Raw genomic sequence first — 19,090 nt, forward strand, 5'->3', positions numbered from 1 at the left:
TGACAGCTGAGTGAGAAACCCATTTATCAGTACTAATATTTATAACTGAATTATTGCCAAATAAAAAGTAAATCTTATAACTGATACCCAATCATTTTTTGATTAGTAAAATACTTTCATTTTTTAAATTTGCCATGCCAAAGACCAAAAATGTCTTCCATGGCTTGGACTGTCCGCGAAAAGAAGAAGAACTGTTAGATTGTGTCTCAAGAATTCCCTAAAGATGGGAAATTGTGGGAAACCAGAGAATAAACAAACTAAACACATGATAATGAGCAGATGAGATAAGAATAGTGGTGGTGCGCAGAAGACAGCAAAAAGAAGACATAAACAGATGATATAGTTAGAGACGAATTCCTTTAAAACCACATACATATACCTCAGAAACTCAGCAAAACAAAGACATTAATCAATGTATGTCAAACATTAAACACCAACACATTCAATCAGTAGTAGCTTTTTCTTTGCACCTCACTTATAGGTCCATAGATAAATTTAACTCCAGTAAATTTAGCCTTATAAACCATTGTATCATCCACGTAACTTCGAGCAAATACACCAGAAAACTGTCTTGTTTCCTTTGTTTTTGAAAGGTCTGCTAGCCGCCTCTAGAAGAAGAAACTAAACTAAACAACTCAGACCTTCAAACCTGTCATTTAGTGTAAGTGTGACTCTGTAATACAGGCTTTATTCTCATTTCTCACACGAGTTGTGAAGGACAGAAACCCCTCCTTAGACAGTCAAGAGGGGAAGACATACTCAAAGGCATCATCCCATTCTAAATCTCTCTATGCAGCACTCATAGGGACTAGAAACCTGACATTTCTCTCCAGACTTTCAACAGAAATCTTTATTTAGGTGATCATCAACTAGCCATTTGTCTCCTCCCTGCATCTCTATTCCCATTTCTGTCTGTGTCCTCCTTTTTTCTGTGAAGAAACTGCCCTGGTTTTCTCTTATTTCTGATGTCTGACATCCGGTTTCTTGCTCCCATTGTGATGCTTTTCTTTTCTTTTGATGCTGTTCATCTTTTTTGTTGTGGATGTGACTGCCTTTGTTTCCTTTAGAGAGCTGTGAAAGGGATCCCTTCCAACCTGAAGTGTCCCTGACTGAACCTAAATCAGAATAAGCATAAGGAATTTGACTCTTGTTTATTGTACAAACAGAGCAATTCACATGAAGGTAGAAATAAACATACAGCTAAAAACAAGGAGCAACAAAGCTGAACAATGATATGCAGAACAAACATTGAACTATACAAGTGGTGAACAAATAGGTGTATATTACAACACTAAGTATCATTACTTAATCACATTATGTATTTTTATGATGCAGTGGTGAAATGTAACTTAGTAGACTACATTTACTTAAGTACTGCACTTTAGCATACAAATTTGAGATAATTTATGCAACAACAAACTTCTACTCTACTACAATTCAAAGTAAAATATTGTACTTTTTACTCGTTACTTTTTTTAAACTTTTTTTTACTAGATTACAATTTATTATAACCTTCTTGTCCAGTTAAAACCATGTATCTCCAGAAATGGGGATTTTGAACGTTTGTGATGAACTGAATAATGAAGTTTTCCTTTGCGTTGAGCTAATTCTACTAACTAGATAAACTGTGTACAACAACAACAACTCTTTGATCAGATGGAAAATGCATCGTCACAAAGCTGAAAACAGGGCTGTGCTTGTGACACCATGAAATGTTGACTTATTAGAGATACAAACGTGATGATTTAATTGAATATAAAACTGTAGTCAAAATTAACACATAGCTGAAAACATCTACAGCAGTTAATTGCAACATTAATGCAGCAGTAATATTAATCCAAAAGCACCATATACTAGTAAAACACTGACAGGGAACAATGTACTGCACAATGAGTAGGTCTACTTTAACTTTTGATTTTTAAAAGTACATTTAGCTCAATACTAAGAAAAACTTAAATATAGCCAACAGAGGAAACATGAGCTCTTTTGGCTAAAGGAAACTCCTTTAGGTTTCAGTTCATTCATGCTGCTCTGTTTTAAAAAATAAATTAAAATAAGATCAGTGGGTGTTGTGACAGAAAGGCAAGACGGATCCACTGTGCCTTTGGATGTGGATGAAAGTGTCAGTGATGAGAGAAAAGGAAGAAGAAATACAGCTGCCGGGCCTCATTTGTAAGCCCTGGTTAAAAAAACAAAAAAACAAAGCAGGAAACATTTTATTTTATCGACAGCACCAGTCTTCTTCTTCTGCTGCAGAATGTGGGACATGACAGTATCACAATTACATAATGCAACTAGGTCAAACAACAGCAAACGATACCAAAAATAAGATTTCTGACCCAAAATTAGGATTAAGAGATACAAACCAGCAGTGGTGGAGGAGGTGCTCAGATCCTTTACTACCACATTTAAAAAATACTCTTTTACAAGTACAAGTCCTGCAGTGAAAATGTTGTTAAAGTAATTATCTCGGAGAATTTCTTTTAAATAAATGTCTGTTAATTCACTATCTATGGCCGGATGAGGTAACACAATGGTGATTGAGCCTGTGGCCTGCTGATGAAAGCCCTGAAGCATTATGAACTGGCACTCTGAGAGCCAAAAACACACTTGCAATTACCGCTTATCGCCATAGGTGCCGCCAAAGACAACAAAACGGAGATCTTCGAGATTGTAACTTTAAAGTGCTCATATTATGCTCATTTTCAGGTTCATAATTGTATTTACAGGTTATATCAGAATAGCCTTACATGGTTTAATTTAAAAAAAAAACACCATATTTTTGTTGTACTGCACATTGCTGCAGCTCCTCTTTTCATCCTGTGTGTTGAGCTCTCTGTTTTAGCTACAGAGTGAGGCATCTCACTTCTGTTCCATCTTTGTTGGGAGTCGCACACATTACGCAGTACCTAGGTAAGGACTACTACCCAGTCAGAAGCAGAGTATGAGGGCGTGCCACGCAGCTAGGCGAGCATTATAACATGTGTTACAAAGTGTTGCACATTCATCACGGAAATAAAGGCTGGACTATAGAGCTGTTTGGAGCAGTTTGTGAACAGTGTTTTCTGTTGGAGATGGTTAGTTCCTTTGGGTGGACTTTGGGCTTTTTCGCTTTGTAAACTTATAACGTGCACAAAAAGATATATAACACAATAAAGGAAAGGGAAAAAGCCAAAAAGCATATTATGAGCACTTTAAGTGAAAGTATGTAAGTATAATCAGAAAAAATTACTTCAAGTATTGATAGTAGAAAAATGTCCCCTGTGACTGTTATACCATTATTTATTATATCATTAGATTATTATAGCTCATGCATTAGTCTGGATCAATGGAAGTACATTTCCAGGATAATTGCCTGATGTCCCTCGCCTTCCGCTCTGTGTGTGTTGCCGTTCTCAAACGCTGTTCGCTTCAGGAAACAACAAAAAACTTCAAGCTAGCAAGCTACACGCTAACAATGGCAAATTTTGAAGAAAATTTGGACTGTGCAACGAGGCAGGCTTGCTTGGTTCTTTGGGGGAATGATTGTAAAGATTCACAAAGAATATGTTTACGGCATTTACTATCTAACGTTTTGGGACCGATTGGTGGGGATTGGTGTGGACGAATTACACACGGCGATACCCTGGTAAGAGCAAATTACGTTTAAATGTACCCAGCTAATTTACATAGCTTACATTACTGTACTGAAGTAGAAGTATAAACTGTCAAAAGAAGAAAATACTCGAGTAAAGTGCCTCAAGTAGTATTTCAGGACAAATCGTGAGTAAAATGTACTTAGTTACATTCCACCACGGAAACACTAATTTCAAATTTTCTTTTTGAAAGCTGACACGGACATTTACAGTAGGACATTTAGACTTGTATGAACAGCTTTGATATCAGTGTAACAAATGCCTAGACATAGTTTCATGTCATTCATCAACATTTAATCTCAGGATTTAAAAAATAAAATGACAAAATGGGGATTATGATGACAGCTATCACAGGTTTGTGCTCTTGTTTCCTGCTTCAAGTCTGTTGCTGTAAAGTGGTGATGTGATGTGTGTGTGTGTGTGTGTGTGTGTGTGTGTGTGTGTGTGTGTGTGTGTGTGTGTGTGTGTGTGTGTGTGTGTGTGTGTGTGTGTGTGTGTGTGTGTGTGTATGTGTGTGTGTGTGTGTCATCAGTGGACAACAACAGCTCTTTTCATAGCCGTCAGTGTATCCGGGTCAGCTGTGCAGGAGATGCTGAGAGTCCTGCAGCTGTTGGAGGGAAGAACAGCAGAGAAAATAAGGACAGAGAAGGGATAGTTCAGTCCAGTATGTGTGTGCGTGTGCGTGTGCGTGCGTGCGTGTGTGTGTGTGTGTGTGTGTGTGTGTGTGTGTGTGTGTGTGTGTTGAATGAGGAGATCTCCCCTATACAGCCAACCAGCCAGCTCTCACTGACTTAAAAACCTAAATAGAGGAGAAAAACAAAGATGGGTTTATGCCAGAAGAGGACTGCCTTGTCTTGTTTTGTCTGCATCTCGTCTACTCAGGCTAATACTAGTCATGTCTAGGTTTTATGATTTTGGCTTACAGTCCACTCTGTGGCCTAATATTGTTGCATACTGCATACTTGTGCTAATACTGCTCTCTGGTGGACAATTCAAGTGCTGTCTACACTGGCAGAGACTGTGAATTATAGAAAAGGGATACGTTTTCATACATGTAACACTGTCATAAAGGAGAGGACGCAATTCACGGCAGGTAATAAAATATACATCTGCTTTAATGAATCTCGTTTAGATTGGCAAGAAAACCTATAGGAAGGCCCTCAGAAATGCCAGATCAGACTATTACTCAACAGTAATAGAAGAAAATAAGAACAACCAAAGGTTTCTTTTCAGCACTGTAGCCAGGCTGACAGAGAGTCACAGCTCTATTAAGCCATCCATCCCTATAGCTCTGAGTAGTGACGACCTTATGAGCTTCTTTAATGATGAAATTAAAACGATTAGAGATAAAATTCATCACCTTTTGCCCTCAACTTCTAACGGTTCACCTTTAAACACAGGACTACTAGAAAGAATGACAATACCTGACATATACTTAGACTGTTTTTTTCCTATAGACCTTCAACAATTAATGGTAAAAGTCTCTTCAGCGAAGCCATCTACCTGTCTCTTAGACCCCATCCCAACGAGGCTACTTAAAGAAGCATTATCTGTGGTTAACACTTCATTACTAGATATGATCAATATGTCTTTATTAACAGGTTATGTACCGCAGTCATTTAAAGTAGCTGTGATAAAACCTCTTCTGAAAAAACCCACCCTCGATCCTGAAGTCTCAGCCAACTATAGACCTATATCTAACCTTCCCTTTCTCTCCAAGATCCTTGAGAAGGTAGTCGCTAATCAGTTATGTGATTTTCTACATAGCAATAGCTTGTTTGAGGACTTTCAGTCAGGATTTAGAATGCATCATAGCACAAAGACGGCACTGGTGAAAATTACTAACGACCTTCTAACTGCTTCAGACAAAGGTCTTGTATCCATACTTGTCTTATTAGATCTTAGTTCTGCATTCGACACTATTGACCATACCATCCTTTTACAGAGATTGGAACATTTAGTTGGCATTAAAGGAATTGCACTAAGCTGGTTTAAGTCCTATTTCTCTGATTGATCTCAATTTGTTAATGTTAACAATAAATCCTCCAGGTACGCTAAAGTTAGCCATGGCGTTCTACAAGGCTCAGTGCTTGGACCAATTCTATTCTCCTTATATATGCTTCCTCTAGGCAATATTATTAGGAAACACTCAATTAACTTTCACTGTTATATTGACGTTATACTTGTCAATCAAGCCAGACGAAACCAGTCAGTTAGCTAAACTTCAAGCATGCATTAAATATATAAAACCCTGGATGACCTACAATTTTCTGATGTTAAACTTAAACAAAACTGAAGTGATTGTGTTTGGCCCCAAACACCTCGGAACTTCATTATCTAAAGACATAGCTACTCTGGATGGTATTGCCCTGGCCTCCAGCACTACTTTCAGCAATCTAGGAGTTATTATTATTTTTGATCAGGATATATCCTTTAATGCCCATCTAAGACAGCTTTTTTTCATCTTTGTAACATTGCCAAAATTAGGAACATCCTGTCTCAAAACAATGCTGAAAAACTAGTCCATGCATTCGTTACTTCCAGGCTGGACTACTGTAATTCCTTACTATCAGGTTGCTCAAATAAGTCCCTTAAGACTCTCCAGCTAATCCAGAATACTGCAGTACGTGTTCTGACAAGAACTAAGAAAAGCGATCATATTTCTCCTGTATTAGCTTCTCTGCATTGGCTATTTAAAATCCTTCACCTGACCTACAAAGCTCTAAATGGTCTAGCACCATCATATCTTCAAGAGCTCATAGTACCTTATTGTCCCACTAGAGCACTATGCTCCCAGAATTCAGAGCTACTTGTGGTTCCTAGAGTCTCTAAAAGTAAGATGGGAGCCAGAGCCTTCAGCTACAAGGCTCCTGTCCTGTGGAACCAGCTCCCAGTCTGGGTTCGGGGGGCAGACACTGTCACCACATTTAAGAATAAACTGAAAACCCTCCTCTTTGATAAAGCTTATAGTAAGGGAGTGAGGAGATCCAGAAATGCTTGTTACTAACCTAGATCTGGGGAGTTTACTCCCCAGAGTCCTTATGTTTTTTTCCCCCAGCATATTTCCTTGGATTAGGATGGCACCAAGATCTTGGTTGCAGCTGTCGTCATGGTCCTGCTTCACTACACCCTGCTACGCTCTGCGGTGCCCTGCTGCGTCCTGCTACATTCTGCTGCGTCCTGCTACGTCCAGCTATGCTCTGCTGTGCCACGCTACATACTGTAACGCCCTGCAGTGCCCTGCTATGACATGAACTACTACGACTTCCATTTTTAGTCACTGTTACATTATCTTTATTGTGACTATTATTGCCACTGTTCATCATATCCCCAACCGGCACCGTCAGACACGCCTACCAAGAGCCTGCTGAGGTTTCTTCCTAAAAGGGAGTTTGTCCTCGCCACGGTCGCACTATGCTTGCTCTTGGGGGAATTACTGGAATTACTACAATTGTTGGGACTTTATAAATTATAGAGTGTGGTCTAGACCTACTCTATCTGTAAAGTGTCTCGAGATAACTCTTGTTATGATTTGATACTATAGATAAAATTGAATTAAATTGAATTTAATTAATGCATCCACATTGTAACTTTATTTCCAGAGATCTATGAACAAACTGCGTTTGTTAGCACTATCTTTTTGGCCATTTTGGCCTAACAGTTTAGTATAACTGTATGAAATGTTTAAAAACACACAGCCTTAAGAAATATCGAGATATTAATGAAAGAAACCATGCACATTTCAGACCAATTGTATCAAGGAAATGCTACTTCTACCATGTCTAATAAAACAGTGATGATGACAGTAAACGTTCATAAACTATAGACTTGACACATCATTTACCACCATTGATGAACCCCACGAAGAAGACAGTCCTTAGCTGTAGATGTGCGCGCTCAACACCTGTCTCTTTATCAAAGTTGGGGTGGGCGTGGCTTGAGTCGTTCTTTTTAAAACAACGTGCTAACTGACGCACAAACAAATAAACAAACCAACACGGCGGACTGAAAACATAACCGTTTTGTGGCGAGAGTAGCCTAATTAATCAAAGTAACCCACAACAAAATGACTGAAAGGCTTGAAGAACTACTGTGGGATGTAATGTATTCATCGTTCAATCCGTTCCCAGCAGGAGGATAAGAGCGAGTGCCATCTAGGTAATATCACTTTACTCTGTTTTGCTAACGGTTGCTAACTTAATTGGTTTACACTTTCTCCTCAGTTTAATACTTTCTATGAGTTTAATGGAGTTTATCTTTCACGTTATGTCAGCAATTTGAAAATTATTGCTGAGCACAATTGATGGTGGTGGACGGTTTTCTGGCTTTTGGTATTTAAAAGAGATGTGTAACGTTGCTCAATTTTTTTTACCTTTCAAATGTGCTCATGTAAAGTAGCCTATATCTTTACATCAGTCTGTTTGGTTTTTTATTTGTCACTCCTAATTTATTTAATTACACTGATAAATATTGGGAGGATGCATACAGTTAAGTGCAACTCTTGCACACATTACACCTTTTTATATCAGGTACTTTAACTTTAGCCATTTTGCTTATTTACCTGCAATGGATCTCTGTGGCCAAAAAATACATTTATAGGTACATGTTATATTATTGCTCACAATTATTAAAGGAATGTGCTGTGGTTGGTGTGGTGGTGTTCATAACAAAATATCAGAGACAGTAGTAGCTACCATTGAGGTAGAGCTGCAAAGATAAGTTGACTAATCGACTGAAACTCAATGGGCAACTATTTTGACAATCTATTAGTAGCATAATTTTTCAAATAAAATGTAATGGTTCCAGCTTCTCAAATGTGAAAATGTGCTGCTTTCTTGTGTCTTAACATGAAATTAAACTGGATATTTTGGACCAGTGGTCAGACCAAACATAGTCTGGCGCGTTCCTCACCTTCCTCTCTCTGTGTTGCCGTTCTCACACTCTGTTTGCTTCGGTAAACAACAACAAACTTCAAGCTACACGCTGAAAATGGCAAGTTTATAACAAAATTTGGATCATGTAACAAGGCAGGCCTGCTTGGTTCTGAATAACATAAAGAATATGTTTTCGGGGTTTACTCTCTCTAACTGGGACGTTTTAGGACCGATTGGTGGGGACTAAGTAGACACAGTGATACACTGGTAAGAGCAAATGACGTTTAACCATGTATCCAGCTAATTTATAAAGATCACGTTACTGTATAGTGTGAACAGTTGACTTCATTTAATATTGTATGTGGCATTTTCTTTTGCGGGGTGCAAATGTTCCACCAAAACAAGTTTCTTCATGAGACCATATTGCAGAGTCACCGTCGCTGCGTCCGGAGCTTAGCGGCACCCAAGACGATTGTGATTGGTTTAAAGAAATGTAAACAACCCAGAGTGTTTTCTTCTCTTATCCCAGACTGTATGTGTGGTGTAGCCAGTCCTTACTCCACAGTATTGTGAAGATCGATCTGGCAATGCGAGACTAAACTAAAACAACATTTAAATTGTTTTAGTTAGTGTTAGTGTCTTTCCTGGACTTTGGGGGTTTCAACAATATTTCGGTAGTTTACATTTTGCAATTGAAAACTAACACTTGTTGGATATTATACGGGTTGATTCCAGTATTGTTTTAAATTTGACTTCTTTTAAAGAATTTGCAGTGTGGAAGGGCTTTGAAGCAGCATATTGTTGTTGTTATTACTATTATTATTACTATTAACAGTAAATTAAAATGTAAAGGCTTCATTAAGCTGAAATGTTGAGCAGGATTTTGCTGTTCACTCTTTAAATGACAGTATTTTCCAGTAGAGGGCACTAGATGATTATTTATTATGTTTTCTCCTGGCTGCATGCCTTTGTCTCTGTACGTTGATTGATGTTAAATTCTTGGGTGACAGTTTAGTTTGGACCTAACCTGTATTGGCAATATGCTCAATGCTTTTAATAGCAGCAATGGGCTCGGCAGCAGTAGTAAAACTCAATTGGCTGTCTCAAATTAAGTGTAGGCCTATCATTGGTTCATATACTAGGCTACATCAGAAATTAACCAGAGTAGAGGCTACATCCAGTATATACATTCCCACAAATCCTGGTTATTGATTGACCAGTATGACTGGTATGGTAATAAAGTGGAACTAAACTAGGGTCCAGGGCCATCAGAGGGCCTTTGAGGGAAGTCTGGAGGTCCCCTCAGCAAAATTACAGATGGTTTGTTCTCATATTGGTTAACAAGAATGTTTCCCTATTTGAAAAAAGTACAGAGATTTGAATCATATATTTTTCTGCAGTGTATCTGTTGTGTGAACTGTAAGTTTTATCAGACGGCGGTCCTTAGTAGAGCCCAGACAATTAGTTGATTAATGAAGTTATTTTTAGGCAAAAAGCCCAATTTTACCCCCAACCTTTTTGCTGGTTTTCTTCTTTGTTATGTTTTGGTTTTGAACTTTTGGTTGGACAAAACAAATGGTTTGAATATGTCACCTTTTTCTTCGGGGAAATTGTAATCAACATTTTCACTTCTTCTGACATTTTAAAAACCAACCAATTATTTAATTAATGGAAAAAATAATCGGCAGAATAATGCTAATGCAGTGGAACTAAACTATGTCTGACTGCATTGTTATCTTTCCATCTGTAGTGTGTGAGCTGTTTTCTATATATATATATTAACAATAAATCAACGATTTTATTAGACAGTGATCCTTACTAGAGCTGAAACAATTAGTCGATTAATTGATTAGGAAAAAAGGAAGCGGCTTCCCCGGCCAAGAAATTGTACGGAGAACGTGTTGTTTTTACATTTTTATTATTGCATGTATTTAACAAATAAAATATAACCTGTTACATTAGAGAGCTTAAGAGTCGTTGGTTAGCAGATTTTTCTTATCTTTCGACAGAGCCAGGCTAGCTGTTCAGTTTTTATGCTAAGCTAACTGGCTGCTGGTTGTCACTTCATATTCACCATACAGACATGAGAGTGATATCGATCTTTTCATCTCCACTTTCAGCAAAAAAGCAAATAAAAGTATTTCCCAAAAAATCAAACCATTATTTTAAGTCAACTATGTTCCAGCTTCTGAAATGTGAGAATTAGCTTTTCTATGTCATTGTAAATTTAATATTGTTTTGGATTGTTGGTCAGGTAAAACAGACAACCTTGGTTACTGGGAAACTCTGATTAACATCTTTCACTATTTTCTGCCATTTTATCCCAAGATTAATTGACAGACTAATCAATTATGAATATCATCATTTGTTATATACACTGATGGATGGGGGTCTTTGGTCCAACATTTCTCCTACACGCACCAGTAAATATTTTAATTGTATCACGGCTAAAGTTCCTACATGTCCTCCCTCCTGGCCTCTTGTATGTTTGTGTGTTGGCCAACCTGTCTGTCTTTGACCATCATGCCTTGGAGGAGTGGGGGGATGGGGGAGATGCGGGGTCAAACCTGTTAACCTCTCCATTGAAGAACACATCATCAGGGTGGGCAATGTGCAGTTCACTACACCTTTGGGCTCACAAACAGACACCCTGATCCCACAGGCAGAACGTAGCTTTCAGCACTGAGCAAACATTTGATCCGACAGCGGATCAAGACCCCCCCCATTAGCCCGGCGTGTTTCACTCCATTGCTTGTTTTGTATGCTGTACAGATTGAATAGATGCAATAGAGCTGATGGCAACATAGAGGAAAGATTTATCTCCTGAAAGATGACATATATACAGCCACAACAACACGGCTTCAAAAGAGAAATTCATGGTGGTGACTTCCATGTAGAAATAGAGACATAAGCTGTGTATTTAGGGTGTGATGGGATTTATATAACCAGAAAGTGAAGCCTTTTAGACCCTGTCTTGGGATTTTGGTACTACGTGTTTGTTGTTGGAGAGCATCCTGTGGTGTTAACCCATGACCCAGCTGACCTCTGACCTATGGGACGACAGCTCCATCCACGCGTCTGGGAGAAGTGCTGTCACAGCGGAAACATCTAGAGCATGACGAGGAGGGACGGACAATTAGGGGTTGGTGTGACTAACGAGGGATCAAAACCGCCACGCAAGTAAGAGTGTCAGGCTACCGGATACATAATCTGTGTGCAGGAAAAGTGTGAATGGATGCCACAGGCTGGAGAGGAGAGTCAGGGATTAAGAACTCAGCTTTGTTAAAGGTGATGTGAGTGGTTTAAATGACGATGATGAATGATTACGTTTTGCAGTTATCAAAAGCTCACAGGATCAAGTGCTGGATAGAAAAAATAAAGCTTGCAATTTTGTGATATGTCGACTACAATATGTATATTATATGGAGCCCTCATTTTTACAGTAGAATTTGGCAGTAATTGTCTTAAATATAGTGTACCATGTACCAATGTGCAGCGGGTTGTTAGTTCTTCTCTTTTTCATATTTTTGTAAACTGAACAGACAAAACAAGACCTCTGAAGATGTTGCCATGGACTCTGGGAAACTAGGATGCACATTCTGACGTTTTATAGACCAAGAAAATGATTGTTCGTTGCAGCTTTAGTACATTCTTTAAAATGTCAACAAAAAAAATATCCCACTATGAGTAAATCTTGTCATGTGGTGCAGTCAATACAAAATGTTGCGTTGAATGGAATATTTCATTTAATTTAAACTTGCAGTACATTTAATTCAAGTTCAAGACATGAGGTGATTATTCAGCCTTTAATACTGCTGGAGTGCCGCCTTTTTCCTGGATTTGTTTTGGTGAAACATTGCAGGTTAAATGTTTGTTTTGAGCAAGAGCATATAGAACATGTAAGGAAAGAATGTTTAGATCAAAGCCCGAGCTACTTAAATGGAAACTTCAGGTGAACATTGGGGTTCAAGTGTTTAAGGTTCCTGCTTTTACCTCGCTGTTTATTTTATATGGAACTATGCATCCATCAGATTTTGAAGGCTCAATGAATTTATCACTGGTTTTGCTGATAACAAGTTTCCCATCTACCTTGCTGATGTGATCTTGTGTGTTCACTGCCTGAATAACTGCGGAGGGAGGTTTTTATTCCCGTCTGTGAAACCTTCGGGCTGTCGTAGGAGAACGCCGAGGTGGGTGACCACAAACATCCGTGTGCCAGCACAGTGCCACACATGTATCACACAGGGTCACGTTATCTTCAAAGCCTGTCGCCTCCAACATGTGACATAACGGCAGACATTTTGCATTCCTGAGGCCATTCCACAAAGTACAATAACTTCCTTGAATTCTTCGACCCTCGACGGCGGAGCCAGGGCACATCCTGTTGTCCTCGCAGCACTTCCTGCTCATGCGGCTTAATCAGTCTTCCCCGTTGCCATGGCCACTGGAAAACACTCTACTCATGCCTAATCGACACGCTAGCCGCTAATGCTTGGATGATTGTGGAGCAAAGAGAGAGTCCTGCAGGACCTGTTGGATTGCGTTGGCATCAGTTTGCAACTGGCTTGTAATCTGCGTAATTAAAGTACGGTGCATATTTGCATGATAAGTTCAGTCTTGGTGAATGTGAGTCAGGGCACTAATGGCAGTTCTGGTTGATTTTTAACTCCTTAACATCCATTTTCTTTGTTTGATTCCCTTTTTACTGTACAAACTCTACTGTTAAATCACTTACTGTATCAGATTGTTCTTTCTCGTCATTGAAGCTATATGATGTTAGACTTATGTTTTTATGGCTTCACCAATACACCAAATGGAAATTTTCTAGATGTCTTCTATGCATCATTTGATATATACTGTATTTCCCCAAACTTTAGCCTCAGATGTCCATGATATATTGAGGTATCTTTGGAAACCTTGGAGTCAGGGATCAGTGGGGTTTAAGAAGATAAACTGTCTTGTCATAATGGTGTGTGATACTGTTAGTGTCTTGTTATACTCAACTTGAACATAACTTTATTCTCTCTGTCATTGTTTGTTGATTCATAAAGTCGGAGAGCACATTTTAAAGTGAGGTGCACACCAGTGGAGGCGTAAGCAATATATGTACACTGAAATAACTATCATTGTTTCTGTGACTTGCCAAATATGTTAATTAACAACATTTCCTCTTTATGTTAATAGAAACAATGTTATCCGGTCAGCATTATAGGAGACAGGGTTGTTTAGATGCAGAGAAATAGAAAGCGGCATATCCGCATGTTTTGTTGCGTGCTATAAGGCTTCTGTTTAGTATTTGGGAGAGGAGTTGTACAATTTTAAATAGTCTATAGTACAAATATGTGGCTGTGAATAATGTATACAGTATGTCTATGTGTATCTGTGGACTCTGGAAAACTGTATAGTGTCTGGTTTTGATATCAAAGGGGATGAGTGCATCATCCAAGAACATCTTTCTTGTGGTGCTTAGCTGCAAACAGTGAACTTAGAAGATGAAAATAAAATAGTATACCCGAGAAATGTTACTGAATATTGCATGGCAGCAATAACACTGAGGCATTTTGATCCAACAGCCTTAATCAGGGCTGATGCTTGCTATTATGAAGCCTGCAACAGCTTTATACTGTGTATTTAATTTTTGGATGAGAGCCTGGTTTGTTTCATAAACACATTCTTGCTGCCAGCCTGGCGTTCATTTGTCAGCTTCCAGCACAGCAGTCCTGGCCAAACTTTCATCCTGCTTTGTCAGAGAGAGAGAGAGAGAAGGAAAGCAAGCAAGCAGGCTCTCCTGGGTATAGACTGACCCTGGAGGGATGCATTCAATTCTGCTTCCTGCATTGCTTCGTCTTAGAGTCCACAAGCAAGAGGAAATCAGACTGGCAACCCTCCAGTTAAAAGGGACATTTAGCAGGTCAAAAGATTTGTCTGTGAAGGAGTTGAAGTACCTTGGGGTCTTGTTCGCGAGTGAGGGGACAATGGAGCGGGAGATTGGTCGGAGAATCAGCACAGCAGGTGCGGTATTACATTCAATTTATCGCACCGTTGTGACGAAAAGAGAGCTGAGCCAGAAGGCAAAGCTCTCAATCTACCGGTCAGTTTTTGTTCCTACCCTCACCTATGGTCATGAAGGCTGGGTCATGACTGAAAGAACAAGATCCAGGGTACAAGCGGCCGAAATGGGTTTCCTCAGGAGGGTAGCTGGCATCTCCCTTAGAGATAGGGTGAGAAGCTCAGTTATCCGTGAGGAGCTCGGAGTAGAGCCGCTGCTCCTTTGCGTCAAAAGGAGCCAGTTGAGGTGGTTCGGGCATCTGGTAAGGATGCCCCCTGGGCGCCTCCCTAGGGAGGTGTTTCAGGCACGTCCAGCTGGGAGGAGGCCTCGGGGGAGACCCAAGACTAGGTGGAGGGATTATATCTCTAACCTGGCCTGGGAACGCCTCGGGATCCCCCAGTCGGAGCTGGTTAATGTGGCCCGGGAAAGGGAAGTTTGGGGTCCCCTGATGGAGCTGCTACCCCCGCGACCCGACCCCGGATAAGCGGATGAAGATGGATGGATGGAAAGATTTGTCAGCGATTATACATGTATATTGCTTAATGCAAGAATTTGTTTTTTCATCATACATTTTTTTTCTTGTTTTTTAACCATCACTCCACATAAACCCCACCTGCAAATATCCTGTCACCTAATGCCAGCTTTGAAAGCAGAGGAGGGATGTTACAAGCCCTCATACCCTGATAGGATGAGGTTGAACGGCTGTTTCAAATGGACAGATAGCAGACGGAGGTGGCGGTCCATGACATCATGCGTCAGGAAGGTGATACCACCTCGCTTTGACCCACCAGTATGCCAGCAGTCTGAACGCCACGCCTCCTCCGTCTGCTGCCTCTAAACACGGTGGCCGACACCGGCTCTTGTTGCATTAGTACAGGATTTTTTAGAAACGTCTTTATCAACCAGACAAGTGGGATTGGACCTGCTTGGAATGGGGAATGAACTTTTCCTTCTTACAGTGGATGTTTTTCTCCCCCATTTAATTTTTCAGTCATGTCACAACACGGCTGACATTCGAGTCCGACAGACGTTTGGCGGTCAAAGTTGTAACGTTCAGGCAACGATGAGGGTATTCGTGACTCTACACTTTGCCTCATGATTCATCCCATATCTCATCATGCTAAGGAATTTTCACGCCTTTTGGATTAGCCGTATCAGATGGCATACCGGATGCATGCGTCTCGCCAAGGGTGTAGTTATGCTTGAATATTCTTGAGACAGGTTATTATCTGAAATGCCCCTACACAACCAATCCCAAACATGCACAGACAACATTTCAATGCAGCAACAGGAACGTATCAATGTTCTGTTTTTGCCTGAAATTACGTTTTTTTAGGGTCTCTGGTATCAAATACTAGAGTAAGCTTTATACTCTCTCTTTACTCCCTCTCAATATCCGTTATTATCATGTATCCATATCAAATTCTCCCCTTGTTTCAAATTAAGTTATGGAGGTAGACAATCATTGGAGGTGATCTCTTATCTTAGATGGTGCTGAAATCTCTTTGACAGTACCAATCATATTGACTGTGACTGTGTGTCCGGGACTGGTTCATATAAAGCTATGTCTAAGTTAGTCAAAATCCTGAGAATAACGTTACTTTGCTCTTATAGCTAAAGTGTAAGGAATGGATGACACAATGGATGTTTATCTTCTTCAATATTAGCTTCAGTCGTCAGCACGCACAGTTAACTAGCTTACTGTCTGTGGTAGCAAATGAGCACTACTTTCAAGGAGCTCATTAAGTAACTTGTTTGTTTAAAAAAAACAACCTGTTCAACGATTTATGCTTCTGCGGGGGCTCTACGCAGAGCTTTCGCCGTAGCCTATGTAAGTGGCGTAAGGTTTATACTTGTGCGCTGGTGTCTGTGTTGTTCTAGTGTTTCTCTTTTAAGAGAATTGCAGAGCCAGCATGTGTGTGTGCGTGGGGAGTGTGTAGTAGAGCAGGTGAGAGAGTGACGGTGATTAGCTTCGGAGCGAGTACCGACTCTGGAGGCATAATAGGAGAAACAAAGTGTCTCCCCTGTGCTTTCTGACCACGATCGGAAAGCTGTAGCAAGAAAAGCTAACCCTCTCCTTGATTTCATGTTGTTTATGTAGAAGGAGAACCCTGAAATGAGTAGGGGGAAATGCAACGCTACCAAGCCACGGCCAAGCTGACCAGTCACAGTTGTTGCGGTCTGCGTCGCTGCAACGTTAGTTATGGTATGTGTCCATATAGGCGTTGTTTTCACGGCATCGTCCCGCTTCCCAGCATTACACGCTAGTGGGCTTGCCACCAGCAGCTATCAGTTTCTCTTCACTGACCACTGACAAGGAAAGAAAACGGGCTACACCCTCCTACAAGCCCGATAGCGGCACATGATTGGATGAACGCTTCACATGGGGCTGTCTGCTCCCAATTTTTAAAACGGACCATAATGACTACTCGTTTGGAATACAATTTCTTATTTCAGGAAAATAGTTCACCCAAACATGTTCCTGAAAACATTTTATGCGAGAAATAGGCTATGCAGTTGCTGAATATGTCTTCATTTCAGATCGACGGTTAGTTTAAAAGATTTTCATCAGCTTTTGAAGGGGCATCAAGCCGAGCCTTCCGCTTCTCATTTCCAAAGTTGTCTGGATTCAACTTTATGCAAATTAGGAGCGGGCAACTCATCGCCCCGCTTCTCCAAAGTCCACACAACGCCTACAGAATACATGCAAAAGAATGGGAAGCATGGAAATGACGCTGACAATGGAGACGTACCATTACATTTTTTGAGAGGTGCATGTCAGGCATAGGGTCCGTATCTAGACGTTCCTACGCACGTACCCACGGCGTCGATTTAACGCAGGACCATAAATTAGCCTTAACACAGCCACGGTTCCCAGTGTGTGTAAGCTAAGAATGCATGCTAGCATATCAGAGTTTAGGCTAACACTAGCAGCTCTGTTCTGCTGTTTATTGGATTTAGAGAAGCTGATGCTTTAGGAACTCCAGACACCCATAAGTCAAAGTGTAGGACCATTCTTACAATCATTTCTTAAGTTTTACACTTGATGGAAAACATTTCTGGCACGCATCCATTGCAGTTAGAGGTAATATTACCTTTACATACCTTTTTTAGTTTCAGCAATTAGATATGAGTCAAGCGACTGTAAAATTAGAGGGGATTATGTCAGAGAAACACAAAGAACTAAACACCAGGTTGACATGTTGAAACAGATGAATGGTATGAATTTGTTTCTAAGTTAATGATATATATTTTTGAATGTGCTCCACTCTGAACTGAACTGAGGAACATTGTTAATTGGCTCTAACGTGGTCAGCAAATTCCTCTTTAAGCCTCTAACCCTTCAGCTCTGCACGCTCATCAAACTTCACACAAATATGCTATGATCTTCTAACTGCTTTCCTCAAACAGGACAGCATGTAAGGAATTCTGCTTAATGTCACCGGCTGTCAGTCCAACTTAACGCGAGCCACTCTGTAACACTGCTAATATGTTAAACCCTGTGATGTCATTGCCTGAGAGTTAGGACAGAAAAACTGCTGGCACGCGATGTTATTAATAAAGCGATGTGTGTGTGCGCACGTGTGTGTGCACACAAATGTGAGGAGCAGACATTGCATGGAACAGATTTGTCTAATCAGAGCTCCCAAAGGTGTTTACTTAGAGGTGCAGATGTGTGTAGAGATCAATGCAGATTAAAAAGCATAAGAACTCATGAAAGAATCTTCTCTTGTTTTGCTGTAAGTGGATATTGAGTTTTTAAATTGAACCTGTGTGCTCTAGTTTGTTTCATGGTTTTGTTGCTTGTTTTTGTGTCCAAAATGGGCAGTTTGCTTTTGAATGAGCCTAAACTTAAAATCAAGTTGATATTCACTTAAGAACCGTTTTTTGACCTTGTTCTGGAGCTTTCAATGATGTCACACAATTTGAGATTATTTTGTCAGATGCTGTTTCAAAAATCAGGAATAAACTTTGAGCCAAGTAATTGCAGTTAAATAAAGAAAGTAAAAAATAAGAGTTAAATAAAACTAAAATATGAATAGATGTAAAAAAAATTACAAGGTAAAAGTGACAGTGATGCGATTAGTAAATACCTTTTACCTGAAACTGCCCCATTCGCTTTTGAGTAAAACAACCACAATATGTGTGTGACGCTCTCGTCCAGGATGACCTAAATACATTTTTGATATTAAACCTGCATTGATAATTACTACTTACTAGGGTTGGGTACCTTTCGCATCTGAACCAATATCGTTACCGGTGCCTGGTGTTCGGTCTCGGTATTCACCGGTACTTTTTTCGGTACCTTACTCTTACTGAAACTGTAAACAAACTACAAAATTTGATTTACAGTTAAAAAAAACTCACAACTTCTCAGTTTAAACATTTTATTTAAACACAATACAAACACCCTCCCCACCCTATATGAACATTTTATCCCCCTCCTAAAAATATGAACATATGAACAATGGACAGTAAACATTTAAAAAAAAAAAAAAAAAAACACACACAAACTCATTCAAGCTCAAACA

The sequence above is a fragment of the Sander vitreus genome, chromosome 14 (genome assembly GCF_031162955.1).
Source record: "Sander vitreus isolate 19-12246 chromosome 14, sanVit1, whole genome shotgun sequence".
NCBI classification, from domain to species: domain Eukaryota; kingdom Metazoa; phylum Chordata; class Actinopteri; order Perciformes; family Percidae; genus Sander; species Sander vitreus.